The following is a 17966-nucleotide window of genomic DNA, read 5'->3' as shown; positions in this document are numbered from 1 at the left end:
CCGCTGTCACCAGCGTCTCACCCTTTGCACAACATTGTGTGACGCAATCCTGATAAATCAGAGGGTCTGGTGGGCAAAGGACAGCAACACAACACCAAGGCAGGGATTGCCAAGTAAGCCAAACCACAGTCTGTATTAAATCTATAACAACTTTTGGGGAAAAAATGCACACAGAAATGTAAATTCAAATGGGGGCAAATCAAGGCTGGCTATGGCAAGCAGTTTTATCAGATCAGAACAAAGTCCATCTGTCACCAGTGACAGTGAGTAGCTTTACCAAGGCAACAGCATACGAACAGGGTGAACATGTAATGGTAATTACACAGAACATTACTGCAGACTATGGCAGTTTGTGATCCAGGTTGAGCCCATAGGGGTGGTGTCTCCATATATAATAGCTGTATTTCTCGTAAATAATAGCAGTATTTCTCTTCATAGAAGAGAATTTCTCAACCATGTGTTTGAAACTTAACATACAGAGCCTTCTGAAGCACAGACTTGCACAGGTTAGCTACATAGACATTGTTACTTTTGCTTTATACTTTACACCAGCTGCCTTCATTCAGTTTCTCTTTTCAAATTAGGTGTGACCATGAGCAGCTATCCATTTGCTTACTCTGTGCCACATATGATTTTCTAGATCTCCATCATTTCCTCCAACAGTTTGAATTATATCAGTGGAATCGTGATCTATTTAATTGTTCCTCATATGAAAGCAACAGTACAGCCCACTGCCTCTTGTCCTCTCTGTGGGCATCACGGTGAAGACACCGGCTCCTTCTTCTCCATTCCCTCCCATCAGATACTTCTATACATTTATATACAGAACACCCTTCTATTCCTCAGGCTAAACAGTTCCAGATTTCCTGATCTCTTCTTGTATGAATGAAACATTAAATTGGTATCATTCTGATGAACTGGACCCAACATTCAAGTGTGACCTCTACCTGAGCAGAAGAGAACCACCACCTCTCTTGACCTGCTGGCGATGCATTTCCTAATACAACCCAGGAGGCTGTTTTCCTGCATTTCCACAAGGAATGCCTTCTTCATTTTTAGATCTCCTGTATCTTGTTGTTTATCCACGTTAGCCTTTTGAAACTTTGCAAAGCTGCTGACAGATGGTTTACAGTTACGCCAAGATTCAAGTATGATGTCTTTAAACCATCTACATTTTGCTTACACTCTACCCTTTAGTCTTATTTTAAGATCTCTCCATATTTGTAATTTTCTTTCTTCTTTTCCTTTTTTTTTTTTTTGGGGGGGGGAAGGGATGGTACTGGATTTTCCACTCCTTTTGTCATTTCTGCAAGGTTGTTGAATACAGCTGTTACAGTAAGGCTTTTTCATAGTTACACTTTGACTGTTCCTGTCATCTAGGACAGTATCAGTAGTTGTTCTTCCTCTGGTGCTGAGCTGCTTGCTTAGTGGAGAAGTTACTTTTGAAATCCAAACCATCATACCTTGGAGGTAACTGAAGTTTTATTGTTATTGGAGTTTCCTGTCCTCTCAGCCTCTCTGAGAGAGTTTCCGTGGCTGAGGCCCATCATGTCGTTGCCTCTGTAATCACCTTGGTCAGGCAGTCAATTGCACACTCCCACTGTTGTTGTTTGCATGTTAAGTAATTAATTTCCAATCAGGAAAAGCCTTAGTACTGATAGTCATAATAACATGTAGCTCAAAGGTTGCACCAACACACAATCCTGATAAGACAGGAACGTAAAAAACTATGAGAAAAGCCATGTAGCAGTTCCTTTATAGTAGCATGAAGGGATGTTGTAGCTGGGAGGAGGCTGGTCTCTTCTCCCAGCCAACCAGCACCAGAACAAGAGGACACAGTCTCAAGCTGCACCAGGGGAAGTTTAGACTTGAGGTGAGGAGAAAGTTCTTCACAGAGACAGCTGTTAGGCATTGGAATGGGCTGCCCAGGGAGGTGGTAGAGTCACCGTCCCTGGAGGTGTTCAAGAGGGGATTGGACATGGCACTTGGTGCCATGGTCTAGTAGTCATGAGGTCTTGGGTGACAGGTTGGACTTGGTGATCTTTGAGGTCTTTTCCAACCTTATTGATTCGATGATTCTGGCAAAGGGAGGCAGTGGAAATGGACATTTGGTTCAGGGTGAGACCTCTGTTTCTGGAAATACCTCCAGCAGAGAGAGTTCCTTCTAAGTTTGGGCATCATTATGAATGCATGGACATTAAAAAGACATACAACATAAAGAATGTCACATCCTTCTCTTTTTCAAGAGCACAGGTTTTTTTCATCCACCAACACACCCAGCAAGGGACTCTTGTTTCTGTGTCCAACAGGGCCTATGCCAGGGTCAGCGTAACTGTGCCGTCTTTGTTGGACTTTCCTAAGCACGTTCCTCACTAGGTGGCCATGGCAGCACGATAACAAACACTGTGCATCATTAGATCTTCCCTTATAAAAACTACACCAGATGAGGGTTTTGGAAGGATTTGCAGCAGTGTGGTTGAGTAACTCTTTTGCACTTTCATCACATTTCTCTTGCACACAGCATATGCCATTATTATGAAACTCCCTATGCTGATAATCTCTTGCAACTCCCTTTTAAGAAAAGGTGTAGGTAGTCAGTACTTCTTGCTATCAAGTCTATCACAAATATCAGAATAATTTTATCATACATTTGTATAATCTTTCTCCTTAGTGCTATCTGTAAATTTTGTAGGAGGCCGCTGGAGCCTGTTGAGGAAGAAGTCAGAAACTGCATAACACATCAACCCTGAAGGCAATTTTGAAGAGAAAGCAAGGCAAAATACAATCTCCATTTGAAACTGAAGCTAAAATGTAGATGGACACAGTCAAAATGGAGTGATGCTAATATGCCCCTATACTGCTGCAAAAATTGTAATAGGAATCTACAGCTCATGTTCTTAATCTTTTTCCTTACTTCTCATTTGATATGAAACAGTGCCAGTAAATGAGCAAGCCTCTTTAATACCAAGCTGAGGTACTGATTTTGTATTATTTCTGTATTTCCACTGCACAAATGCCTGGAGACTTTTGTTAGAATGGGGCCCAACTGTATGCAGTTCTGCAAAATCACAGGGCTTCTGAAATTGTTGAAAGAGAAAAGTAGCCCTACATGCAGGCAAGAATTTTCCCTATGACATATTGAGTTTTTCTTAGTGATATCTGTTTCCAAACAGTAATCAGGGTTTATGTCCTGGATGGCAACATTAAGTATAATCTGCTGTCATCTCCTCATGACAGCATGTCAGCCAAAACACTTGCAAACAAACCAAAATATTGTCTTCTGAATCAGGAGTTTGAATTAGATGACTGAATTTTCCTGGCATGAGAGAATTATTCCTTGTCTTTCACCTAATCCTCCTCTGTTATACAATATATATAGTTACACGTAGGTTTTTTGTTTCCCATGGGTTTGAAAAGATTACTTTTCCACTGGGTTTCCTGCATCACTGTGATACTTCCCCTTGATTCTCTGGTTTCGTCTGCTCAGCTCTGCGTTTATAGCGCGTCCGGTAACCTGAATGAAGTTACAGTTTTCAGTTGTGTCATTTAGTCTTTGGATACACTACTGGACTCCCCAGGGTCTTGTATTCAGCCTTTAAGATCTTTTGTTCCATCATCCACCATCCATTGTGTCAATGTAGTTTTTCCCACAAGTGTTTCAATTACTAATTGATACTTGCTATTTGCTAAGGACTTTAAAGCCTTTGGTTTCCATTTGTCACCTGAGCTTTCCACCTCAGGTTCTAGAAGCACACTGAGCTTTGGAAGCACTTTTGCAGATCTCGTATATGTTTGAGCGTTTGATCTTCTGTATCCTGTGCATTCACTGTTGTTAAAGAAAGATAATGCAGGTTTAAATCATCTCCATTACAATTTGAGCTGATGAGGCACAGTATGTTCACCCCTGTAAGTGGCCAGAGATGTTGAAGTACTGCAATGTGAGTCATTTCCTGTTTTCTGTGGCCTTTTAGTAGTCTGTGCACCTTCCTCAAACAAAGTACTTTTTCGAGGCACAATGCCTGCCCCTCTGTCTTGACTAATATTTGATAAGGCACAAACACCTCCTTGTTTTTGCAAGAATATAGAATTAACCAGGTAGGAAAAGACCTTCGAGATCATCAAGTCCAACCTATCACCCAACACCATCTAATCAACTAAACCATGGCACGAAGTGCCTCATCCAGTCTCCTTTTAATGACTGTTTTTAAAGAATGCTGTTGCCTTCCAGCAAACATCATACATGGCTTTTTCCTGGGCAGTCAGAGGTCCTGGGCTTCTGTAGCTTCTGAGTTTGGCTGATGTTTTTTTTCTGTGAATTTCAGGTCCACAGTGTTGTTCAGTCACTAGTAGACAATACAGTGGTGCCTTTTCATCTTAATGTAAATGCCTCACGTCTGAATGTAAAGAGGTACAATCACTTCACAATTTGGCTTTTTTTTCAGCTCCTGTTAAGATGAGTGAAATTAACCTCTACTGAAATGTCAACACAACAAAGTTCAGTGAAAGTTTTGTACTGGCAGATGGTTTCTGAGGCTTAGAGTCTGTATCAAAACATTTTCATGCAACTGGAGTTTGTGAAATTTGACTGATTCTTCACATGGTATTAATAATTGCTTTCCAATGTGGGAAAAAGAGCCTTTTTTGTTAAATTATCTTCCAGGAACACAGCAGCTTTGTATAGAACTGTTTAATCTGGAGCTTTTGTTATTTTGAATCTGCATATTTCATAATATCTGCATGCACATATTGAGCATATTGAGAGGATGTAAACTGTTAGCAGTCCAGTACCAGACCTCTTGTTTTCATTCACTACCCACTTACACAGGGTTTGGTCCTGCTCCTGAGGATCTACTAATAAATCTCACTGTGATTTCTGTATAAACAGAACTGAGTCATAATGGTTTCCTCTCATCTATCACACACTCTGTTTCCTTCACACTCTGCAGTGATTCCTTGCATGGAATTCCTGGTTTTTCAGTCTTTGAAAAATTGCAAGCATAGCTTTACAGCAAGTTTGTGTTCATTTAATCTGACTCAGTGTATCGTGTTGAATGGAGAATGCACAGTTCTATATACAGGGAAGTATTTTGCTGGTTTGCCATTCAGGATGTGTTCTTGGGCTTATACAGGCAGAAGTGGCCTGTAGTTTTTCTTTATTTTCAAAAATAGCTGGAGACTACAACACTCAGCATCTTGAGCTATTTGAGGTACTCTGTACTTCTCTAGGAAGGATGATGTAATTTATCAGAAAATATCAGCTTCTTGCTACAAAGAAACATAAATGTGGGAAAGAATTAGGATAGAGCTGAGCTCCAGCTGGAGGTCAGGACACAAGGGTGACTGCAGAGAACAGTTTGTGGAGGGGAGATAATGCAGGGCAGGTTAGTCCTGAGACTGTAGTAGCAACATAGAAAATGTTCCTTTCTCCCCCACAGCTCCTATTGAAAGACCCTTCCACCAAAGTCAGTGATCAGGCTGAGTGCAGGTTCCAGGATACACCTTTCCAAGAAACAAAATTAGAGTTTTTCTTCCTTGCATAAAAATGTGCTAAATTAAGATGCCTGGGTATTAGTAAACATTTCCTATCAATTCAACCAGTGTGAACAAAATGAGCCTTACCCTTCTATGTACTTCAGATATTCACAGAAGAAGCCACTAAGCTCTGCCTAGGTGTCACAGGAAACTACAGGCATTAAAGGGTTACAGAGTCTTAAGCAAAAACTAAAGCATGGTTTAGTTGTTAACTTGTACAAGAGATTGGATAGGTACAGGGCAAAAGTTGAGATTGGAAGGCCAATAGCATCCTGGGCTGCATCAAAAGAAGTGTGGCTGGCAGACGGAGAGAGGTGATTCTGTCACTCCTCTCTGCCCTGCTCTGGTAAGACCTCACCTGGAATACTGTGTCCAGCTCTGGAGCCCTCAACACAGCAAGGACATGGACCCGATGGAGCAGTTCCATGGGAGGGCCATGAAATTGATCAGAGAGCAGAAATGCCTCTCCTAGGAAGACAAGCTGAGGGAGCTGGGGTTGTTCAGCCTGGAGAAAAGATGGCTCCAGGGAGACCTAATAGCAACCTTCTGGTACCTGAAAGGAGCTTACAAGAAGGCTGCAGGGGTACTGTTTACAAAGGCCTGGAATGATAGGATGGGTGGTAATGGTTTGGAATTAGAGAACGGGTGATTTAGATTGGATGTTAGGAACAAATTCTGCACCATGAGCATGGTGGAACACTGGAACAGGTTGCCCAGGGAGGTAGTTGAGGCCCCATCCCTGGAGATATTCACAGTCAGGCTGGGCAAGGCTCTGAGAAACCTGCTCTAGTGGAGGATGTCCCTGCTGACAGCAGGGGGATTGAGCTATATGATCTTTGGAGGTCCCTTCCAACCCAAACTAAAGGGGTGAGGGGACCTTCAAACTGTCAGAGGCAGCATAGTCTTAGGTCCACCTGAGCTACTCCTACAGTCCTCAGCCAGCAGGAATTTAGATTATTTCAAGTTATGCATGCAACAGGAATCTCTTAAGCTTTATGTCTGTAGGGAACTACCCTTATGTCCACAGCAGTCTGCAATTGGAGTAGCTTGTTCTTTTCCATCTTAGTTATGTAAAGGTAGCAGATTTTTTTTTTTAGCTCTACCAGTTTTCTTCCATTTTTAGTTTAGCTTCACTGCTGACAAAATTTGTGCAAATATTTATGTGAGCAAATTGTTATCACTGAGATGCCTCTTGATCCATAATCAGAACCTCTGTCTCATGGCAAAGAGGACACCTTGGCACACTGCTGGTTTGTGATAAGAACAACCTCTTTTAATGGGAGAGATTAGTTCAACCACACAAAGGTAATTTCAACCTAGCAATTCCACCCACCAAAACTATGGAAACAGGATACAAATTTGCAAACATTACATCATCAAAATTGTATCACCTAACAATACCCTTGTGTGTATGAAACAGGAACCAACTGTTTTTGGCAGTGGATGACATCTTCTCTAGACATCACCTACACTTGCTGGGCCCAGTGTGGTGTCCTGGGAGTTCATAACAAGCAGACTGTGCTTCCACAGGTGATACAATCTTCCATTGTTTTAAAATTACTTCAGGGGTATATACAACTCAAATCTTACTGTCTAGTTTAATTTTTCTGGAGTGGTGGAGGCTGATACAATCCAAGTGAAAACAGGATTGCGTACAGGAAGGAAAGAAAAAAATTTACACAAACTGTTCAAAGTGATAAAATCTGACAGCTTGCTGAGAACACAGAGACTTCTCACTGGAAGTACTAGATCATTAACTATTGTTTTTCTAATAGATGTCAGAAAAAAAGAATTTCACATTGGCTATTCAAATATTTCAACTTTAGCGGGCATCCAGAATTCAGAAGCTTTGAAGCCTCCTTCAGGGCTCACAGGTTATTTTCTGCTACACCAGAACTTCAAACGTATTAGAAGTGCAGAGACTGCTTGAACTTTTTGAGCTCCCGAGGAATAAAATGAGGAATGAATAACAAACAAGATAAAAATTGCCATCCTCTGGTAGTGTGATGTTTTATTTATTGTTTCTACAGCTTTTGGACTTCACACTTCCCTTCTAAAGCTGGTTCAACACGTATATTGATCATGGCACAGGATGCATCTGTGGATATATTGGCCTGGGTATATCCTAATTGTATGTGTCTGAATGAATGGCATAAAAGTACATTGCCTGAGACGAGTCAGGGTCTGTACATAAATTCTATAATCATTCCTCTAAAAAAGCAGTCAGGGGCTGGAAGGACCTCTTTCCATCGTTCCTCCTGTTTCATTACAGATGAAAGACAACACAAAATTTTTTGGTAAAAATATGTGGCCTTTTCCTCCTAATTCTGTGCAGTCTAAGCTACTTCCTTTTACCAAAGCTATTATAATCTGACATTTATATCCTGTCTTTTAAAAGTGAGTGCTCAGTCCCAGCTCAGTAAGCCTTTCACTGTACAAACAGTATCAGCCTTTCTCTGGCCTCTACCTTCGCACGGCTGAGATCTGGCTGCTCAGCACATCACCTTGCATCCCAGCAAGCGGTCTGGGTGCCTGTGCTGGTGAAGAAACCTGACCACATACTGTCTGTGCACTCTGAGTTCAGTCTAGTGAAACCAGAACATGATAGGTTCATAAATTGTTTCCTATGATCTAAACTGATCTGTCTAAAGTCTGTTCTTTGGGATTGTTTTATAATTGCTGTCTGGAAGCTTCTGTCCTGGTTGCTTCCCCCTCAGCCCTGCCATAAGCTCTATCTCATGACAGGTGTCCTCCCAGCAGAAAAACGTTGAAGAGTCTTTCACCTTTTGCTCTCAACTTCATGCTGAGCACAGGAGGTTGGATGAGGCTGCTGAGAGGGAATAGGAGCACTTTCTTCTCCCCAACTGTGTCCTGTGCCTTCAGGACAGAATAAATCCAGGAAAAATCAGTGGCTCTGCTGTGCCTCATGACACACTGGTACAAATACTGAAATGCAGCCATGTGAGTCTAATCCTGTGTAATTTAGCCCAGCTTTGTCCCTTTTGTCAGCAAATCAAGCTAGACTCATGCAGTCTCGGCATGCTGGCAATGTGAGTACAGATCCCCTCTGAACTCAGCTGCCAGGACCTGTGCCTGGTTTCACACTGGCAGCAGTCCAGAGTCATTTAACTGAAGCTGAAGCTAAAGAGGCTACTGGGCCAGCCACTAGGCTAGTCTGCTCACATGTGGAGGTTACTGCACTGCACTGCACTGCAGTATCTGCACTGCACTGGGACTTATCACACAACCCATAATGCTCCAGTCAGTCAGGTAATTGTCCTGCACTTAGCCTGTATTTCCATAGATGAAAATTTTTCTCTGTATTAAGCATTCAACCCTATAGGCAAAAATTCCAGGAGTTCTTTATGCATGTGGTAGGAAGAGGAGAGAATGGAAGAGAAGAGACGAGAAGAGACGAGAAGAGAAGAGAAGAGAAGAGAAGAGAAGAGAAGAGAAGAGAAGAGAAGAGAAGAGAAGAGAAGAGAAGAGAAGAGAAGAGACGAGAAGAGAAGAGAAGAGAAGAGACGAGACGAGACGAGAAGAGAAGAGAAGAGAAGAGACGAGAAGAGAAGAGACGAGAAGAGAAGAGAAGAGAAGAGAAGAGAAGAGAAGAGAAGAGAAGAGAAGAGAAGAGAAGAGAAGAGAAGAGAAGAGAAGAGAAGAGAAGAGAAGAGAAGAGAAGAGAAGAGAAGAGAAGAGAAGAGAAGAGAAGAGAAGAGAAGAGAAAATACACATGGCATTGTATGTCATTCAAGGCAAACAGAGAGAGACACATGGATGGATGAGTGAGAAGTTTTGCTTTCTTAGAGCAGCAGTGATTAAACAGCTCCTTCCCCCACAACCACTCCCAGTCCATCTCCCCAGCTACATTTTGATGGTAAGAGTTTGTTATGGCTGACAGCTGACATTAAAAAATGAGGAGATGTCTGTGGAAAGGAGAAGCCAGACAGCATTTTAACAACATTGTTTTTAGAGTGATTCCCTCCCTTAACACACTTTTAAACATTGAGAAGGCTATTTAGAAGCCCCATGTCTGCCCAAAACAGCAACAGTCAGCTAGCACTCTTCACACCACTCATATAATATCTGCCATCATATATCATCATCACTTAGGAGCTCACAAACAGAAAAGTCCAGCAGCACCATAGAAACACTTTTACAACAATAACAGGAAAATTGTTAATAGATGTGTGCTTCAAAAGGGTCTACAGACCAACTGTTCCAGCACTTACCAGAGTAGGTTTCCACCGCCAAGTGATTTCTTTTCCTCCTGCTGTAGACTTTGTAGCAAAGGTATTCTAGTATAGAATGAGGTCCTGCTGTTATCAGTCAGTTCCTGTGCCCTTGATAGTTTTGATAGCTCACTGATGTCAGCTTTAAACTGTAACCTGAGGATGACTGTAAATTGTCTAGCCTCTTCCAATGCAAACAGGTGGTTTCAAAGCAGCCGAAGGTCTGGTTTTGTCCTTGGCTTTCCTATAGCATGAGAGCACTTCCATGAGTTATTCTCATGTGGCAAGGATATGTGTGTCAGTTGTGACATTGCTTGGCTTTTCCCTTTGTGACTTCAGTGGTTCTTTGCAAAGACATCTGGCATATCCACTTTTTCCAGCAGGCACAGTGTGCCATGACTCTGCATTGCTGTGGGCAGAGGTAAGTGGCATGGCAGCCCTCAGCAGTGTTTGCTGAAAGGTTAGAGTGTGCTCTGATATGACCTGAGAGCATGCCACTGCAAACAGACTGATCCTGACCGTGCACTCATGTCTAAGTAGGAAGCTGTCATCTGGTCAGCCTCACCTCGGTGTGGTACTGGGCAAGAAGGATGAGCACACGGGGCAGCACTGGCAGGTCAAGACAGCAAGTGGGAATTCATATCTTGAGCCAAGAAAGTTACAGTGGCCTTAATGTGCTTTGAAATAGCAACATTAAACACCTACTACCTTGCCAGCTAATGGCATTGCAGTAATGTGGGTCCATTTCAACACAGCAGGACTAAGCTGAGTAAACCTTCTGCCACCCACGCAGGAGCGCTCAGAAGTTTGGCTTTCAAGGGGTGTCTGTAGAAGGTGTAAAATATGCATCTGTGGAAAGGTATAACAGATTTCCTGCTAATCAACCTTTGTGTGTGTGTGTGTGTGTGTGTGCAATAACAATTTTGTATCAGTTTTTATGTTGCAGCAGACACTAATCAAGCCCTGACTCTCACAATTTGTTGCAGATTTTCTTAATCAGCTTGTAGAAACAGCTAACTCTGTGCCCTTGGTTTTCCTCAGGCAGCGTATGGAATTACCACAAAGAGACCATTGCTGATAAAATCTAAGCTATGATCAACTTCTGACATGCTCTCTAAATGTTTGTAGATAGAAAGAACTTAATCTGCTGTAGGAAAACATTGCTTTGTACTACTTGTGGGGGGGTTTTTTGGGGGGTTCTTTGTTTTAAATAGGAACAAAAAGCAGGATTGATACATGAAGGAAAATTACACTCATTTCTTTGGAAATATAACAAAGTTAAATCTGTCTTTCCTGTGGTTTTTTTGTTTGTTCATTTTTTAAAGTCTCCAGGTTTTTAATGTTTTAAGTAGATCCTGATATTGAACCACAGACGACCAAAAGATCAAACTGTTATTGCTTGGTGTATCGATTCTGTACAGACATTTTTTCCTCCTCTTGAATGTAATTAGTTTACTTTCTGTAGAACTACTTATATTTCTCCTTGTGGGGTTTGTTTGGGTGTTTTTTGGTATTTCAGCTCCCCTATAAACCAACTTTATATGGCCAGTGTAACTGATAACTCTGCTGGTCCTAGCAGTTGACCATAATGTCTTTTAGGAATAGGAGGACACTGCACAACTCTATTTTTGATGCAAATGTATGCAGAAAAGTTCTAAACCAAATAAAACCTTTATGTATTAGCCATAGTTGCTGGGCATAGCTCCTATAGCTGTCATGAATTTTTGATCTTGCAAGAAACAGCTGGTGCCATAACTTTTAACTAAGTTAGAAAGGGGGAAATATTGATGCAGCCTGACTCTTGGAAAAGAAGACATGAAAATTGGTCACGAAATTGCATACAGCATCACAGTATTTGTTGTTTTCCAAGCATGAAACATGTGTAAGACACAGTAAATGTTCTTCCAGTCTTTGATGGAATCTGAGTGTTGTCTGCAACAGTTGAACAGATGACTCTCATGATGTGCACAAGAGAATAACTCTATTTTCTGACATAGTAAGATAATATTTGCAAGCTTTTGGGATAATAGGAAGGGATTACTTTGAAGCAGGACCTTTTAAATCCTAGAAATTCAGAGAGCCTTGAAGTAGAAAGATCTGGACACAAGAGCTGTCAATACAGTCAATTAATCCAGTGCCATAAAAGCTTTCCACTGACTTTAAAGGATGACCAGCACAAACACAGGCATCTACACCACAGGTGTTAAATCAAATGCATCTCCACTTTACTCCCTGTTTGGCCATACAGCCAAGTACAGCCCATGGTGTGAAAGGTGCCAAAGCACGGCCAGTGCCAGCAATTCCCAAACCTAGGTTGTTCCATGAAGTAGGGCTGTGGCAGTCTTTGAGCAGAGTCACAAGCCTGGCAGAAATGCAGTTGTTCATGCCAACATTGTGTGATTCTGAACTTCACAGATGTGGAACTGCAGGTGGAAAGGTTGACTACTGTGAATCTGGTCCCAGAATAGGTGATTAGCCTCATCAAACATGCTTGCTTCAGCTAGAATCTTCATTTTGTGTCTATCTTAGGAAACAAACAGTCCCCATTAGATTATGTTGTTGTCCATTTTGTTCCAGAATGTTTTTGGGGTCATATGTGAAATGGAAAGAAGAAAACAGTGGCACTAAGATGTTGAAGAAGGCTGTTGTGTAAGGGAAAATGCCTCTTCATTAAAATATTCACACAAAGAAAGGGCAGAGAGGCATTTGAAAGCACCCAGGATACCCTGTACGTAGAATAATGGGACATAAATGGAAGAAAGAGAAGCCACAGCTATTAAATTGTGTTTTGTCTGGCCTTGATGTTGAAAATTGTTATTATTCATCAGAGTCCAGTCCATATTTGTTTTGTTTTAATGTCTGGAATACTTTGCATTTCACCCTAATAATCCGCTCCGTTCTAAATGTTTATACAGCGTGATTTACTACAATGTGGATGTGTAATTATAGTGATGATTAGACAAAACATCTTTGACAAGAAAGGAAAACAGTAGTTAATAATGTTTTCCATCTGTTTGGTAAAACCTCACTTAAAAAGAAAGAGCCCCTTAAGCATACAGCAGGGTCCAAGGCAACACCTATGCGAATACATGACAGCAGTATAAATGCCTAATGAATTCATTCTGATCATTGCTCACACATTTTTGAAAGCACTACCATCTGTTTTATAGATAAATATTACAGTAATTAATGTCAGCACATGTTTATATTATATCATTTCCAGAGTCTTATTTTAGAGTTAAGACCTTTTTTCTTTTCGGGGAGAATAACCGCATATTTTAAGCTATTGGCAGGAAATGCAGTGTTATTGGGATAAAATGAGTGGATTTCAGTAATGGCTCACTCCTTTATTGGAAAACTTTAGAGCATTTAATGCTTCTGTTCTTCATTAAAGGCCAAATACTGGGTCAGTGCCTACTCATGGAAAGCCCAAAAGAAACTTAAGCACTGCTGAGTGAGGTAAAACTGCAGCAGATAATACCACGAAACCTCTGAGCTCCTGAAATTGGTATTTTAAGTCCCTGTGGCACTCTCCTGCTGACTGGGTGTTGAGGGTTTATTAATGCCTGGCACTGGGCGCTCTGGCTCCAGATCAGCAAGTGATCCACATTTATATGAAATGCATGGGTTAGGCTTGGAAGAATCAGATCCCTGCAGGCTCTACTGATACTTGCTGTTTACCAGACCCTGCTATTGTTGGGTTTCTCACTAACATGTTTGTCTCACTTGCATTGCAAGAAAGCAAAGTATTTTCATTAAAATGTTGCTGCTTCCCCAGCCAAAGTGCTAGGAAAGGTGTCTGCAACAGTGCAAGCCAAAAGAATTCATCTGATTCTCATTTAAGACTTCTGTTTACATGATGTGCCAGTCAAAGGCTTGGTGAAAAACCCACTAAAGTCAATTTAAAGACTTCTGTGGACTTCTTTGGGCTTCAAATGAGGATTTATCTCTGCTTGTGCTCCAAGAAAAATACGTTCCAGATGCACAGAAATGTGGATGACAGTCCTGAAACATAACTGTTTTCATTGTGTTCATTATATCATTATTTCTCTCCTTCTCAGTCACAGCTGAACTTTTCTTGTTCTGTTGCCAATACTCCATGCACCTGTACAGGGACCTGCTCCTTCAAAACCTTACCTAGTGCGCAACGCCGGTGACATTTGTTTCTGCTATGGTTTCGGGTACATCTCGTCTTCCCTTTCTAGATTCCATGCTGCCTGTTCCACCTTTCATATGAACACTAATATTTCACTTCAGCATGGCTTATTAGCATCTTACACTTACTCAACTTTTTTTTTCCCTTTTTTTTTCTTTTAATAAGAGCTGCAGCAGATGCTGCCTTTGCCGAATCTACTTGAGATTTAAGCATCTCTGGAGAGACTTAAATCTTCTAACACTACTCAGTACAATCTGAGCTGCCAATAGATTTTCCTGGATGTCTTCCACCACGGATTCCACTTAAGCAAGGTTCCTAAGTATCCATCTAAGTTTCCAACCAAGTAATTGTTGCTAAGATGTCTTGCAAAGAAAGCTACTCCATGCTTATTTCCATTAGAAATAAAGAAATAACTGGAAAGGGCAGAAGAGTTGGATACTGAAAGGAGAATGGGAAATAAATAGCAGCTCTATCTACTTGTGCAGTGAAACTGTTTTCCCCTGAATATTGGTTACCTGCTAGCTAAAAATTCACTAATTACTGGAGTCTTGGAAGAGCTTCTTGTGAGATTGTATTTTCCTGGACAACATAACATTCTGAAGTTCTGTAAGATATGGTTGAAATATCCATAAGTCCATATCCATAAATCATTGCATTCAATGGATCCAAACTTCTCTTCTTGAAAAATTCAAGATATCACCATAATTATAAAAAGGCCAGGAAAGTGGCAGCAATCAGCCAAAGGCCACTGCACTGGGACATCACTTTCATCCTCCTCACATCCAGCAAGAGAAAGCAGCTACCAGCTTCCTGTCCTGCTCTTCATTTCTGTAGAGGTGATGCTAACTCCAGAAAGACTGGAAAGCCAGTCTGAAGTTAGGAGATGCTTTGCTGTAGAGCTATGAAGAAGAAATGAAATGTGATTATTTTAAAGATCAGTTTATAGTCCAGACAGTGTGATGTGGTTGCCAGTGACACCATGGGACTAGCTTCTGTGCAGAGACCGAACCACAAAATTCACACTTATACCTAGAACTAGCCTCTTTTGTCCTCTGAAGGAAGGAAGAGAGGTGTGGGGGGGAATATGTCAAAGTTTCAGAAAATTTGCTTCTGTAACAGCTGGGAGTCTCCTGCAAAGCTCTGCTCAATATTAAAAACTGCTGCCAGCCATGAGAGGCCTCAGCTCTGGAGTTAGAGAGCAAGCTTTTAAATGCACATACATTCGTGTACACTTCTGGCCTTCCACATCTCCTTCCATCAGAGGATGCTGAAGGATGAAATATGAAATGTTATAGAGTAGCCCCAAGAGTTAGGCACTCCCACCCCAAGAGGGAGTGCAGAAGCTGCTTAGCAATGAATGATTTCTAACATGAGCTTAGTGTCGGAAGTGGAGAATGGTATCAGACACCACTGAAACAGCTGGGGGATTTGGGTAGGTGCAAAGTAGTGACATATATGGCTCTTGGCCATGGTGTTGGTGTTGACACTATAAAAATAGTTTAATCTCTCTGATGACCACAAGCAGCAAGGGTCGCAGTTTTATGTTTTATCTAAAATGCTATGAGTGCCTTCCTCAGAACAGGGCCTGGATGCTCATTCAGCCTATTCTGATGATAGAGCCCAATCCATCAAATCACCCATGCCATTTCCTAAGCTTGTTCCCTAGAGATTTTTCCACTCAGGTAGTAACTTGGGTTAATTTTTCCTACTGAAAGGGCTAATTAGAGACTGCATGTAAGGTCCCTTGATTACAAAGGAAATATATTCCCTTGCTGATATCAAATACTCTGTGTGCAGAATGTCTTACAGTGAGCAGTGAAAACATTATGGCCATGTTTTGCAAGCATTAGTGTGCAAGTGGAACAACAAGGTGGTGCTCTGGGCACCTTGCACAGAGAAAATGTACAACAGGTTAGCTTTTCTGACTGCATGATTTTGGACATCCCTAATATGGGGGGGGGGGGGGGGGGGGGGGGAAAGGGTAAATTCTATAAGCATATACAAACATATTAGTTGGGGAAACAGGGTCTGGAGTATAAAATTCAACATTAGACCTACAAATCCAGAGAGTTTCCCATTGTTTTACCTGCACGCTTCTATTTTAACATTCAATTACTTTTTAATAAAATAAAGAGCTGGAATTGGACTTCTAAATCAAATCTCCCATTTAACAGTAGAGTCTTAACTATGAAAACCACCAAATTCAGCCCAAAGGAGTTATCTTCTTATTTTGTTTCTCAGGTTTAAGAATGACAGGAGAATGATCCAATAATTTCAAGGTTAGCATTATCAACTCTTCCTGGATAACAGCTGCTCTCTCTTGTTTTCTGAACAAGCTGTGACTGTCTACTTGTTACTGGTGTATTTCTGTATAAATCTGTTGATTAACAGCACACTGGAAAAATAAGCAGGAGATATGACAACAGCAGACACTGACTCCACTGACAGAAAGGATATTCACTCAGATGTTTTACCCTTAAGCCGCTACCAACCTCACTGGAAAGGGCTTTCTTGTGAACACAACAAACTAAAAGGATATAGGCTGCTAGCAGGTGAGAGACTTAAAGCAAGGTAGGCACACAGAGCCAGAAGAGTGGGGCAGCCTGGAGCAGGAGAACAGCCCACAGATTTTAGGGAATTGAAGTCTGCTTGAGATCAGACTGGCAGGCACACACATCTGTAATGTATAACTCTGCTACTTAAAATCCTCATTTCTTAGTTGTTATTATGTTACTGTTGTTAATACAAAACAACGCTTCAATTAAAGCTGCCTGCTCCCTCTGCTCTTCTCAGTTCCTGCGTAAATGAGAGGAAAAAGAGGACTGAAACCAAAGGCAGTGCCCTGTGCAGCACGAGTAATTGAAGACCAGAAATCCCTCCAACAAGAGGGAGTAGAACCCTCTCCTCAATAGATCTGAGTCCAAGCTGCCTGGCAGTCCACACATAGGTGTTGTTAGGGTGGTCTGGAGCAAACTAGGCAGGTAAAGGCAGGCACAGAGGAGGGACTGCTTCAATGTTAATCTGATAGACTGAATACAAGTCTCTTGAACTCTAAAATTGTAAACATACGTATCAAAGAACAACCAAAGAGACCAAGAAGACACCAGAGTTGCTTTTGACCTTGCACACATTGCACTTGCCCCTCACAAAATGTGGTATTTGCCCTACTAAATTCATGCTGTCCCTAGCTCAGCTGTCACAGACCTACTGCCTTTTGTAAAAGTAAACTTAATCTCATTATTCTCAGTTTCCCTGATGCAAGCAGATATTCAGTCCTCAGCAAGCTTAGTATCCTTGTAGTATCCTCCTGACTAAATGATATGTGTAACATCTATCTCACAACCTGTGCATGTGTTTTTATCGAAGGATAAGAAAGACAACAAAAGAAAAATGAAGAAGAAGAAAATCCTTTCTTCAGAGCATGCACAGAGCAGGCATGTCCTAGCGACTGGGACAAGTGTTCCTGGAGCCTGTGTTCTCAGAAGGGTGGGTAGCCATCAAGGGAAGAACTGAGCCAAGTAAATCAGTCTGGATGGTAATACTCATATTAGCAAGCAGCCAAGAAACTATAGAAGATTGTGATTAAGCACTTGGGTGATTTTCTATCCTTCACTGTAAAACCAGACTTTTCAAAACTTTTTTAAAAATTATTTTTATTTTTAGCTGCACCCCCTGAATGTTCATACTGTTCCTTCTCCATCAGTGGAGATATCTCATCAGCAGAACACGTATTCTCTTAATTCTCAGTATTAGAGTGCCCCAAAAGATTTAGATTGCCAACATTAAAGGGTGATGTATTTTTTTCCCTCCTATACATTTTCCACTGTTTTGTGTAAGAGCAAATCTGTATTCTCCTACTCATATCCATTCCTTCTGCTGAGGGGATGAGATTTAAGATAAAAAGGCTTAGTGTATTTTCATTCTCTGCAAATCACTCCTTTCAAAAGACCCGACTTTGACACATGACTTTAAACTGCACAGAGGCATTCCAGTAATTTGTAGGAATTATAATCAGAGATATATATACATGAGCTTCAAGAAGAAAA

This window comes from Dryobates pubescens, chromosome 21 (genome assembly GCF_014839835.1).
Source record: "Dryobates pubescens isolate bDryPub1 chromosome 21, bDryPub1.pri, whole genome shotgun sequence".
Classification (NCBI taxonomy): domain Eukaryota; kingdom Metazoa; phylum Chordata; class Aves; order Piciformes; family Picidae; genus Dryobates; species Dryobates pubescens.
The sequence above is the reverse complement of the archived record's forward strand: the minus strand, read 5'-3'. Positions refer to the sequence as shown.